The following is an 11,160-nucleotide window of genomic DNA, read 5'->3' on the forward strand; positions in this document are numbered from 1 at the left end:
TACACATATACATAAATATATATAGTATGCATACATATATTTCATATACACACGACTGAAATCAAAATCTTAAAAACTAATGTTTTTCATTACTATGTGGGATGCACTATATTTTTTACTCTGTTGTCTTTTTTACACATATATACATACATCTATATCACATATACACAGAGAAATATATATCGCGTACACATATACATAAATATATATAGTATGCATACATATATTTCATATACACACGACTGAAATCAAAATCTTAAAAACTAATGTTTTTCATTACTATGTGGGATGCACTATTTTTTTTACTCTGTTGTCTTTTTTTTTTTTTTTTACCAGCTGCAAACCACTAAATACATTTCACAACCCACTAACAGGTTTCAATCTCAGTTTGAAAAATCCTGCATGTACACACACACACACACACACACACACATATACACACATACTATATATATATTCTCATATATATATGTGAGAATTAGGTCACAGTCGTCAGGATCAAAAAACTTTGAAAGCCAGTGATTAGTGCAGTTTTCCAGTTAACACATAAGCTACTCTGATATGTCAAGAAATCCCTGATTCATCAAAAATATACAAATTTTACCAATTTTTAAATTTTACAGATTTTACAAATCATCACTTTTTTAAACCTGTCAGATGAGCAAAGATTTAAAATATTGGTAATCTCCAGTATGTGCCCTCAGTAAGTGACTACTCTGAGGTCTCAAATTTTGCCCCAGATAAACTCTTCCAAGGTCCAGGCCAGGAGTGAGGAGCAGGAAAGCCCGTTTAACTAGTTCTCCAATATCAGCTTTGTTGGTAATTAAGGTGTGCTGCCTCCATCTGCTGGGTATTTTTCAAATTTTCTAAATTGGCTAAGAACATATCTATCTATCTGTCTTAGTTTCCTATCATTGCTGTAACGCATCAGCACAATCTTAGTGGCTTAAACAACACAAATTTACTATCTTACGGCTCTGCAGGTCAGAAGTCTCACTGGGCTAAAATCAAGGTGTCTACAGGGCTCTGTCCCTCCTGAAGGATGGGCTGTCATTTATTCTCTCACCATTCCCCTGTAGTTTGGCACTTGGGTTAACACCATTTTGTCGATGTTACAAATTCTGCTGCAAGCGCGCCCTCACACACAGGAATGAGTTCTTTCTGCAGGAAAGACACCCTAAGGCATCCTGGCTGAGTTGCAGGGCAGCAGGCTTCCATTTGATGGGTCTGTTCTGTGATGTCCCCGGAGGATACACCCCCTCTCCTTTGAGATTATCCTGGGGCTGCTGGTGAGCCATGTAACTGTTGCCTCCGGAAACGCTGGAGTGGGTCCCAAGAGAATATTCATTAAATTAACACCAAGGCCACTGTACACCCAAGGCTGGAAATTCACTCCTTCCTTTTACCGTCCCAAATCATGCCCGACACACTGTCCAGTACAATTCACTAGAACTCATGCAATGTGATTTAAGTGATCCCATTTAGATTCTCCAATAATAAAACACCAAGAAAATTCCAATGAATAAAACCATAAAGAAATATACAGAAAATTTTGTCACAAAAGGGGGGATAGTAGTTACTGATGGGAGGAGACCCTGGAGGGAAGATTCAAAGTTACTGGCCAAAAAAAATAAATAAAAAACAGTTACTGGCAGCTTTGTTTCTCAACCTGCATGGTCTTTCCAGGAGTGTTTGCTTTGTATTATTCTTTAAAATGTTGATATATGTTTAATATACTTTCTATGTGTATAATAATTTTGAGGATCAATTTCTTTCAGAAAAAGAAGCTTTATTGTCTTAGTTCAGGCCGCTTTGATAGAATGTCACAGACTGGGTGGCTTGTAAACAACAGAAATTTATTTCCCAGTCTGGAGGCTGGAAGTTCCAGATCAAGGCCTGGCAGATTTGGTGTCAGGTGAGAACTCACTTCCTGGTTCATAGCTAGTGCCCTCCCTCTGTGTCCTCACTTCAGGGATGGGACAAGGGAGCTCTTGGGGGTCTCTTTTATAAGGACCCTCATCTCATTCACGAGGGTTCCACCTCATGACCTCATCACCTCCCAAAAGCCCCACCTCCCAACACCATCACATCGCGGGTTAGGATTCAGCATATGAATCTGGGCGGAGGAGACACAGTCCATAACATTCATTAATAAAATGGCAACGGTAAAACGCCCTAAATTTGAACATACACTCCTCTTCCATTATCATATTCCAGGGGACGTTACAGGACAAACATTAAATCACTTAGCAAGATTAAAGTCTAAAGGTGAAAAAGTCCAAAAGAATCAGAATGTGCAAAAACTGACAGAAATGAAGGGAGAAATTAACAATTTGACAATAATAGCTGTAGACTTCAAATACCCATTTTGAATACTGGCTAGAACAGCTAGACAGAAGATCAAAAAGGAAAGATTTAAAGGCCACTCTCAGCGACTGACCTCACAGCCTCTGGGGCATATGCCCATCTCCCGCATCGGAGCACCCACTCCTCCCAGGGGCACATGGAGTCCATGCGGGGCCCTGCAACAGAAAGACAGAAATCGTACCAAGGGGTTCTCCAACCACAATGGGATGAAGTCAGAAACCCATGAAAGCGAAAAATTGGGAAACTTACCAATGTGGAAATTAACTTCTTAATAGCCCCTGGGTCAAAGAAGAAATCAAAAGGGAAACCAGAAAGTACTGTGAGGTGAGTGCAAATCAAGATAACAGACCAGAGACAACAGCAGGGGTTCAATGGCATTTAAGAGGAGGGCGGAGGAGACTTGAGGTTCACAAAGATGGACGTCCAGAGTTCACGCCGGGAGCTCTCAGCTCCTATCAGGAGTGTAATCTCACGCCATCTGGAGCGATGGGGTGTTTTACCCGGGCAAACTCTCCCTTTCAGAAAGTGGTACCCGGGACACTTCCGCCTTCCATCTTGCAAACTTTGCAAATCGGCTTGGGGCAGGCCCAGTAAACAGGCTGGCTGGAGTACCTTTCTCTCCCGGCCCACAGATCCAAGACCCCGTATCTCTCCCCTACTGAGCCCTGTGTCTCTGGTGCTGGATGCCCACTGAGTGTCAGCTCTGCCCGTGACATCGGCCGCAGGGTGGCTCAGGAGCTGTTTCGAGCCGTGACGGCCCTTGGCCTGTGGCCCCTCGCCTAGGGAAGGTTCTTGCTCCCCTACATTGGGTCCAGCTGAGATTCCTGAGCTGAGGCTTCTGCGGGAGTCGCCATGGGATCACCAGGAGCCCTTCCCTCTGTCTGTCCTCCTCCACGCAACACAGTCCACGCCTCGCGCTGAAGTTGAGGCCACGCGGCAGCAGCTGCTGGACGGCCCTCCTCCCAAGAACCCTGGCTGGGGGGTTAAGATGCCCTGCCGGGCCAGGCCTCCTCGGAGGGTCTCACCTGCCGCAGGCCCCAGCACAGTCTGCGACACACGGCCTTCACACGGGGGCAAACCCACCACCAGTGGCAGTCACCAGGTCAGGCCAACACTTCGCCTGGCCCCTGACAAGCACCGTCTTCCCCTGCAGCAGCAAAGAGCCGGCTGCGCAGCTGCGAGACGCAGCTGCCCTGCAGGCTGTGAGCGACGCAGTCCCACTGGGCCCAGGCTCAGCGTGGTGCTCCGGAGCCCAGGGGCACGTGCCGAGGCCCCGCCAGCGCCCCACCCTGGGGAGGACCCTGTGCCCAAGGCCTGTGTTGTGCTCCCAGGCCTCAGAGGTGCATTTGCAACCTAATGTAGAAACCAGGACCTCGTGGAGAGAGGAGTCCTGGCCGAGCGTGGACCTGGAGGCGCAGGGGTGCAGGACCAGCCGAGGCAGACGGGACGCAGTGGGGCAGGAGGCAGGTGCTGTGGAGAGAGAAGCTCCAAAGAGCTGATTCCACACGCGCAGGCTTGCATTCATCAGTGGTTACCTTTTCTTCTTTTTGTCATAAAGGTCTTTACAGTGACGGACTAATTTTTTTTTTTACTAAAAACTGGACTGTGTCCAATACAAAATGGCCTGCGTCCTCATCACTTCCAGGTACACTACAGACATGCTCTGTTATTCTTCAGTAAAACCGTATTCATACTGTCCATGGCACGTTAAGCAATATTCACAGATATCCATGCTTGCTCTCAGCACTCAAAGGAACATGAAGTTTAAGATGTGTTCTCATAGAAGACAAACACCATATGATATCACTTATATGTGGAATCTAAAATACGACACAAATGAACACATCTACAAAACAGAAACGGACTCACAGGCATAGAGAGCAGACTTGTGGTTGCCAAGGGCAGGGTGGAGGGATGGACTGGGAGTTTGGGGTCAGCAGATGCAAACTGTCATATACAGAATGGATGAACAACAAGGTCCTGCTGTAGAGCGCAGGGAACTCTATTCAATATCCTGTGACAAACCATATGGAAAAGGAGAAGAAAAAGGATGTACATACACATGTGTATGTATGTATAACAATCACTTTGCTGTACAGCAGAAATGAACACAACATTGTAAATCAACTCTACTTCAATAAAATGTAGAAAAAGAAAAGTGTGCTCTCGTGGTCAAGCACTGCACAGAGACAGGTTTGGGCCCCAGCCCTGCCCTATCTCACTCCGTGACTTTGGGTCAGTCAGTGACCTTCACCAAATTCATCTGCCAAGTGGGCCAAACACTCCCCGGCCTGAAGGCACAGGCCTGGTCCACGTGGCTCTCGAGGCCTTTGCTTTGGTGACACAAACACGTTGAATAAGCTGAGACGTTTCTGATTATTGTTATTCCCACGAAATATCTGTAGCATTTTGCTAAGCTCATAGGCCAAAAAAACTTTTTTAACAGCAAACAATATCGAAATACCGAGTATTAATATGCTGTTAACATTCTACTGATACTATTTTTATGCATTATCATCATCATCATTTTAATCATTTTAAAAGGTTAGACAATTAAGAGTGTGCTTGGCAGCCAGTCCGTGTGCGGGAAGCAGGAGGCCAAGTTGCAAAAGCTCCAGATGGCCTTACAAAGACATGAGCCGCCAGGATGGCCAAGGAGAGTTCCTCTTCCCGAAGCTCAGCTCAAGTATTAAATCTCCAGACGAACCATGTTTTGGAAAGATATAATTACACTTCTGTTCAAAGTCACCTAAAATAATGAAGTGCTGGAGCATACCAACGCAGTGGTGGAAAATGAGAGCTACTGTTTACTGAGCAGTCACTTTCTATCAGGTATTACACTCTGTGCTACCCAGGCTTTTACTCCCTTACTTCTCACGGCAGCCCTGTGACGCAAATGTCATTCCCCACGCTTGGCCGATGCAGAGAGTGGACACCGGAAGAGGGTTAGCAATTTGACAGCTGGTCAGCGCACAGCTAGAATTCAAATCCAGAGCTCCTGTGTCACTCCAAAGCCTGGTGTTTCCCCTAACGCACATCACTTTATAATCTACAGTCAGCCCGGGTTTAATTTCTAGCAACATAAATGAGACTTCGCCTCAAAGATTTCCATAAAACTTTTTCTTTTGTTTACTCGGGAAAAAAAAGAAGTGCAGTAAAACAAGCCAATGTTGTAAAGACAATATTGTAAAGAGCACTCCGCTTAAGTGCCTCCCGATAGTAAAATATCAGGGCCGCGTGTGCTGCCAAAGAACGAAGACATTTTATTTAAAATTACACTGGCGCAGGACCATCAAAGCGTCCTTAACATTTTCATTAAATTGAGATACAGGTATACTTAGGGTAGTAAATCTCTTCGGATACAAAGAGCTCATTTGAGAGCCAAGATTCTAAGGCGTGATGAGCCTGAAAGAAAAGCCAGAAACACTGACACCTTGTTCAGAGCTCTCCATGTGCCGCCCGGCCACACGATCAACCGCAATCTGAACAAGATCTAAGCGGCTGAGGCCTCCAGCTATGCCCTCGCCGAGGTCTGCAACAATGCGCAGTGAGTGTCTTCAGGAGATGGACAGTCAGGCTAGATCCCAAGAGGAGGGGGCGTGCCCCACGACAGGAGGGCCACAGGGGAAGCACCAGGGCAAGTCAGGAGGTCTGGGGCGGGGAGGGGGGGCAAGGCCTGTGGTTTCTGCAGGAAGAAATGGGTGGGGCAGCGGCGACAGGTGCAGGACTGGCTGGTGTGAATAATTTCAGCTGCTCTGGGGCAAAGGGGCCGCCCCTCATTGCTGGGACCTGGTCCTGAGTGATTAGGGCAGGGGGAGAGTGGCCTGGTGTGTGAGAGCCTGATAGAGGAGGTGATGACAGGGCTGTGGGCCCTACGGTGGCTGGTTTGCACTTGTGAACTGCACTCACAAGTGGACAAAGGTTTACTCTGTCTAGGAACTGGCTACCTGGGGCAGGCAGTCCCTCCAGGGTCATCAAGGCCCCAGATGTCAGAGCATCAGGTTACAGAGGACTGAATCCTCATGCTGACAAGCTGGACCAGGTGCTGTCTTGGAAGTAGAGCCTTCAGTGAGGCTGCCCCCACCTTTTTCTGTTTCCACAGCTTATTGTTTTAATTGAAGTATAGTTGATTTACAGTGTTATGTTATTTACTGCTGTACAGCAAAGTGATTCAGTTATACATATAGACACATTCTTTTTTTCATATTCTTTTCCATTATGGTTTATCACAAGATAGTGAATATAGTTCCTTGTGCTCTACAGTAGGACCTTGTTGTTTATCCATCCTATATATAAAAGCTTACATCTGCTAATCCCAAACTCCCAATCCTTCCCTCCCCCAACCCATATCTTGACTGCAAGCCCCCGGGAGACCTTGAGGGAGACTCAGCCATCTAAGCCCCTCCCAAGTTTCTGATCCACAGATGCTGAGACACTAAATGCTTATTGTTTTAAGCCACTAAGTGCTGGGCAATTTGTTAGTTGGCAATACTTTACTAACACAAATTTGTGTCTGTGAGGTGTTAATCAGGCCAGGATTGTGGGTCTGACATCAGGAGAAGCACTCAAGCTGGATGTTGGCAGCGCCATATGTAGTCCTCAGACCCCGGTATACAAGTCTCCAGAGATAGTGCCAGCACCAACTTCTAGTCATTTCCAGAGACTTCCAGATGGATGTGCTGGGGTTGGAACACTGCACATCCATGCTCTGCTCTGTTCTAAAGATGTCCACCTGGCTTGAAACAGGCAGTGACTGAGAAGGGGGCTGAGTGCCCACAGAGCCCTCCTAACTGGAGGGTCTGAACAAGACACAATCATGCCTCCAAGCCTGCACTGTGACATGATTCACCGCAGGGCCATGTTGACACTCAGGGGCCAAAGCCTGTTCTTTTATGAATGAAAATTTCATAACTGAACAGCTTCTAAAATGCCTGCTCTTCTCAACTCACCTCCAGTCCCATTCATTGGTCATAAGTGACTCTGATCAGCGAACAGTGATGGGTCAGTGAAAGCTCATCTGTCACACCTGCAAAGCCACCCAAGATTTCCACACCAGCTGGAGTGGGCACGTGGACATAATGTGTCTCAGAGTGGGTTGGATTAATTTTAACTTTTTAAAGTTATTTGAAAATTTTCAAACTTATAGGAAAGTTGCAAGCATAGCACAAAGAAGTCCTCTTTACCATTCACCCCGATTCACTCACTTGTCTATCATTCTCTGTGATTATCTTCTGAGCCATTTGAGAACAAGTTGCAGAGTTCTTCTCTCCCTGGTTCAGAATCCAGTTGAAGAACAGGCATTACACTTAGCTGTTGTGAATCTTCAATCTCATTTTATCAGAAAAAGTTACTTTTAAAAGACTAATAAGGACTCTGGCACACAGGGGAGTTTGTGTCCGTGTGTCCTGTCTTGTTTTGCTGCCTGTCTTACCCTCCATCCCTTCCCTGTCTGCCTTGCTCACATAATTGAAACATGGCCACATGTGCCATATTTTGAGCCCAGTTTTTTCCCTTAACATATTGTCCGGGTCTAGAATAAAAGAAACTATACCGTCATAGCTTGAGAGCCGGTGTCCTCTTTGGTTTGGAGCACAAGTAGAGAAGCTCTGCTCAAGTGAATAACCCTTCCTCTCGGGCTGTTGGACAAGAGCATCCTGCTCCCTTCCCATCACATGGAGGGTTTACAGGAACACATGTGGAGAAGCATGAAGGAAAAAACCTTCCTCACAGACCTCCACTGGGGCTTTGCACTTCAGGGAGAAGATGTCCTGGAACCTCTTTCAAACCTGGCAACTCCGTGTTCTTGGGACCCCGCACAGAAGGTGTCAGGACTGCAGGTGGTTTTGTACCTGCTGTTGGTTCCTTCGGGGACGTCCTCCCACCCGCTCTCTCCCTGCTGAGGTGGGGCCTCTCCGTGGGGCCCACCCCCAGGCTGTCCCTGTCCCTCCTGCCCTGCAGCACTCCCTCCCTGTCCCCCCTCAGCCCCCTCCAGGCCTGTCCTGGGCACATGCTGACCTCTGCCTCGGAGTAGACAGGCCTCCATCTCTTTGAGGCTCACGGAGCCTTCCTCACCTCTGCACGTCCCAAAAATGCAGGCCATGCTCTCCGCTGTCTGGTTAGCTAATTCAGCCAGGATCCTACTCAATGGAGCCAACACGTTCTCAACCAGTAGACGAGCGTCCTTCGAAGGATGGGATTCTGTCAGCTGTTCTCCCGGCCCGCTGTTATAGTCTAAATTAAAAGCAAGACTGTTCTGAGCAACAAATTATTGAATGTTACACTCAGTGTATTTCTACTGTGAGGGAGCTACTGTCTATCAATGTTACAAACAGAAGTTAATGCAAAGGTGGCAGGCTGTTGTCTAAAAATGGCCACAGAAAAATGTCCAGTCCCCCTTCCAGAATCTTCCACACACCCTCCAATCAAGAAGTGCTAGAGTCCAATGAATGAGCTAAGCTTAATTTTTTTTTATTCATGATTGTTTATTGTGGTAAAAGACCCATAAGATTTACCATTTTAGCCATTTTAAAGTGTACGGCTCAGTAGCTTTAAGTACCTTTACGTTGTTGTGCAACCTTCCCTACCATCCATCTCTAGAACTTTTTCATCTTAACAAACTGAAACTCTGTCCCCATTAAACACTAACTCCCCATCCCCTCCCCCAGCCCTGGGAACCTACTTCCTGTCTGTGTGAAGTTGATCACTATAGATCCTCATGTAAGTGGAATCATATAGTATCTGTCCTTCTGTATCTGGCTTATTTCCCTGAGCATAATGTCCTCAAGGTTTATCCCAGCTGTAGCAGGTGTCAGAATTTCCTTCCTTTTTAGGGCTGAATCATATTCTCTTGTATGGATGGACCTCATTTAGTTTGTCCATTCATCTGTTGGGGGACACTTGGGTTGTTTCCTTGTTCCGGATACTGTGAACAATGCTCTGATCACTGGTGTACAAGCATGTTTGAGTCCCTATTTTCAATTCCTTTGGGCACACAGCTAGGAGCTGACTAAAACTAAACTGTGAAGACAAACTTCTGTGTTATGGCAAAATCATAGCAACACAAAGAAAACATGAAATCTAGTATGCGTGAGAAAACAAAGGCTGATTTGGCTGCTTTTCCACCCAAGATAGTTTCTCAGAGAATAATTGCAAGCCTGTGGCTCAGGGACTTCCCTGGTGGTGCAGTGGTTAAGAATCCGCCTGCCAATGCAGGGGACATGGGTTCGAGCCCTGGTCCGGGAAGATTCCCACATGCCGCGGAGCAACTAAGCCCAGGCACCACAGCTACTGAGCCTGCGCTCTAGGGCCCACGAGCCACAACTACTGAGCCTGCGTGCCACAACTACTGAAGCCCATGTGTCACAACTACTGAGCCCGCACACCTAGAACCTGTGCTCCGCAACCAGAGAAGCCACCGCAACGAGAAGCCCGTGCACCGCAAAGAAGAGTAGCCCCCGCTCGCCGCAACTAAAGCCCGCGCGCAACGATGAAGACCCAATGCAGCCAAAAGAAAAAGAAAAAGAAAAGGAAAAAAAGACTGGCTCAGTGGAGAAAAGCAATGCGAGGCCTTGGATGCACAGATGTTTTCCTCTTGAAACTGGAGCTGTGACTGATTCACATTCTATTTATGAGCATGAGTCCTGAGACTTTGTAATAAGACAAACGTATAGAATTGATGTGCAATAGAGATTTAAACTTGAAATTTTCAAATGACAAGCTAATCATATCCTGGAATCTGGGTTTTACAGTCACTTCTACACAAAAAACAGAGTATAATAATAAATGAATGCAGAGCCATGGCTATCCCACTAGAAAGCAAGCTTCCTTAATACACCTGTGGCTCATCTTTCAAATTAAATTTGGTAAGTAGGTTTATGATTGTATTTTTCCTGAGGAAATGTGATTACTTTAAAATATTTTATGTTTTTCTTCTGAGGAGCAAAGACTGACATACAGATATTAAATAGATCAATATTAAATCGAGCAAAGATTGATAGCCATGGACCTTGTCCAACGCTCTCATTTTACAGATTGGAAAATCTGAACTCAGAGAAGTCAAGAAAATTACCCAAATGGGTGCAAATTCCAATTCTCATTCTTCACATTAATATCACGATGCCTTTGTTTATTATCCTAAAATTATCTCAATCATGTTTCAAAGCGAGCCTTTTTCCTTGCATTTCAGGACTGGGAGAACATTTAGCAAAGCACACCAAGAACTGGCTGAGCAGGCTGCCTGCCCAGGGCCCCGGGACTGTATTGCCCTGGCCAGAGGTCTGCTTCTCTTCACACAATGCCAGTAAGTCCTCTCTGTCAAGGGCATCTGTCCTGTATCCCGATTTCCTAGATCCCTAGTCTTAGCCACTGATCTGGAAATAAGTGGCAATGAATTACTGTTTTATCTGCCCAGGTGACATCATGGAAATTTTTAATGCTTCTTATTGGAGAAAGTTTTAAACATATGCAAAAGTAGAAAGACAAATATCATAAATCCTTATGTACCAGTTACTCAGCTTCAACAATTATCACCTCATCGCTGATCTTGCTTCCACTGCAGCCATCTGCTTTCCCTTCCCCACATCCTCCTCCCAGGCCATTATTTTGAAGCTAACCCCAAACACTGTATCGTTTCATCCATAAACATTTCAGGATGCATCACTAAAAGGCAAGGACTGATTTTTTTTTCCTAAGCCATAGCCACAGTCCTGTTATCACACCAAAGAAATGAAGAATAATTACTTAATTCTCAGGGATGAAATGTACAGAGTGGGGAATATAGTCAATAACTATGTA

This window comes from Physeter macrocephalus, chromosome 5 (genome assembly GCF_002837175.3).
Source record: "Physeter macrocephalus isolate SW-GA chromosome 5, ASM283717v5, whole genome shotgun sequence".
NCBI classification, from domain to species: Eukaryota; Metazoa; Chordata; class Mammalia; order Artiodactyla; family Physeteridae; genus Physeter; species Physeter macrocephalus.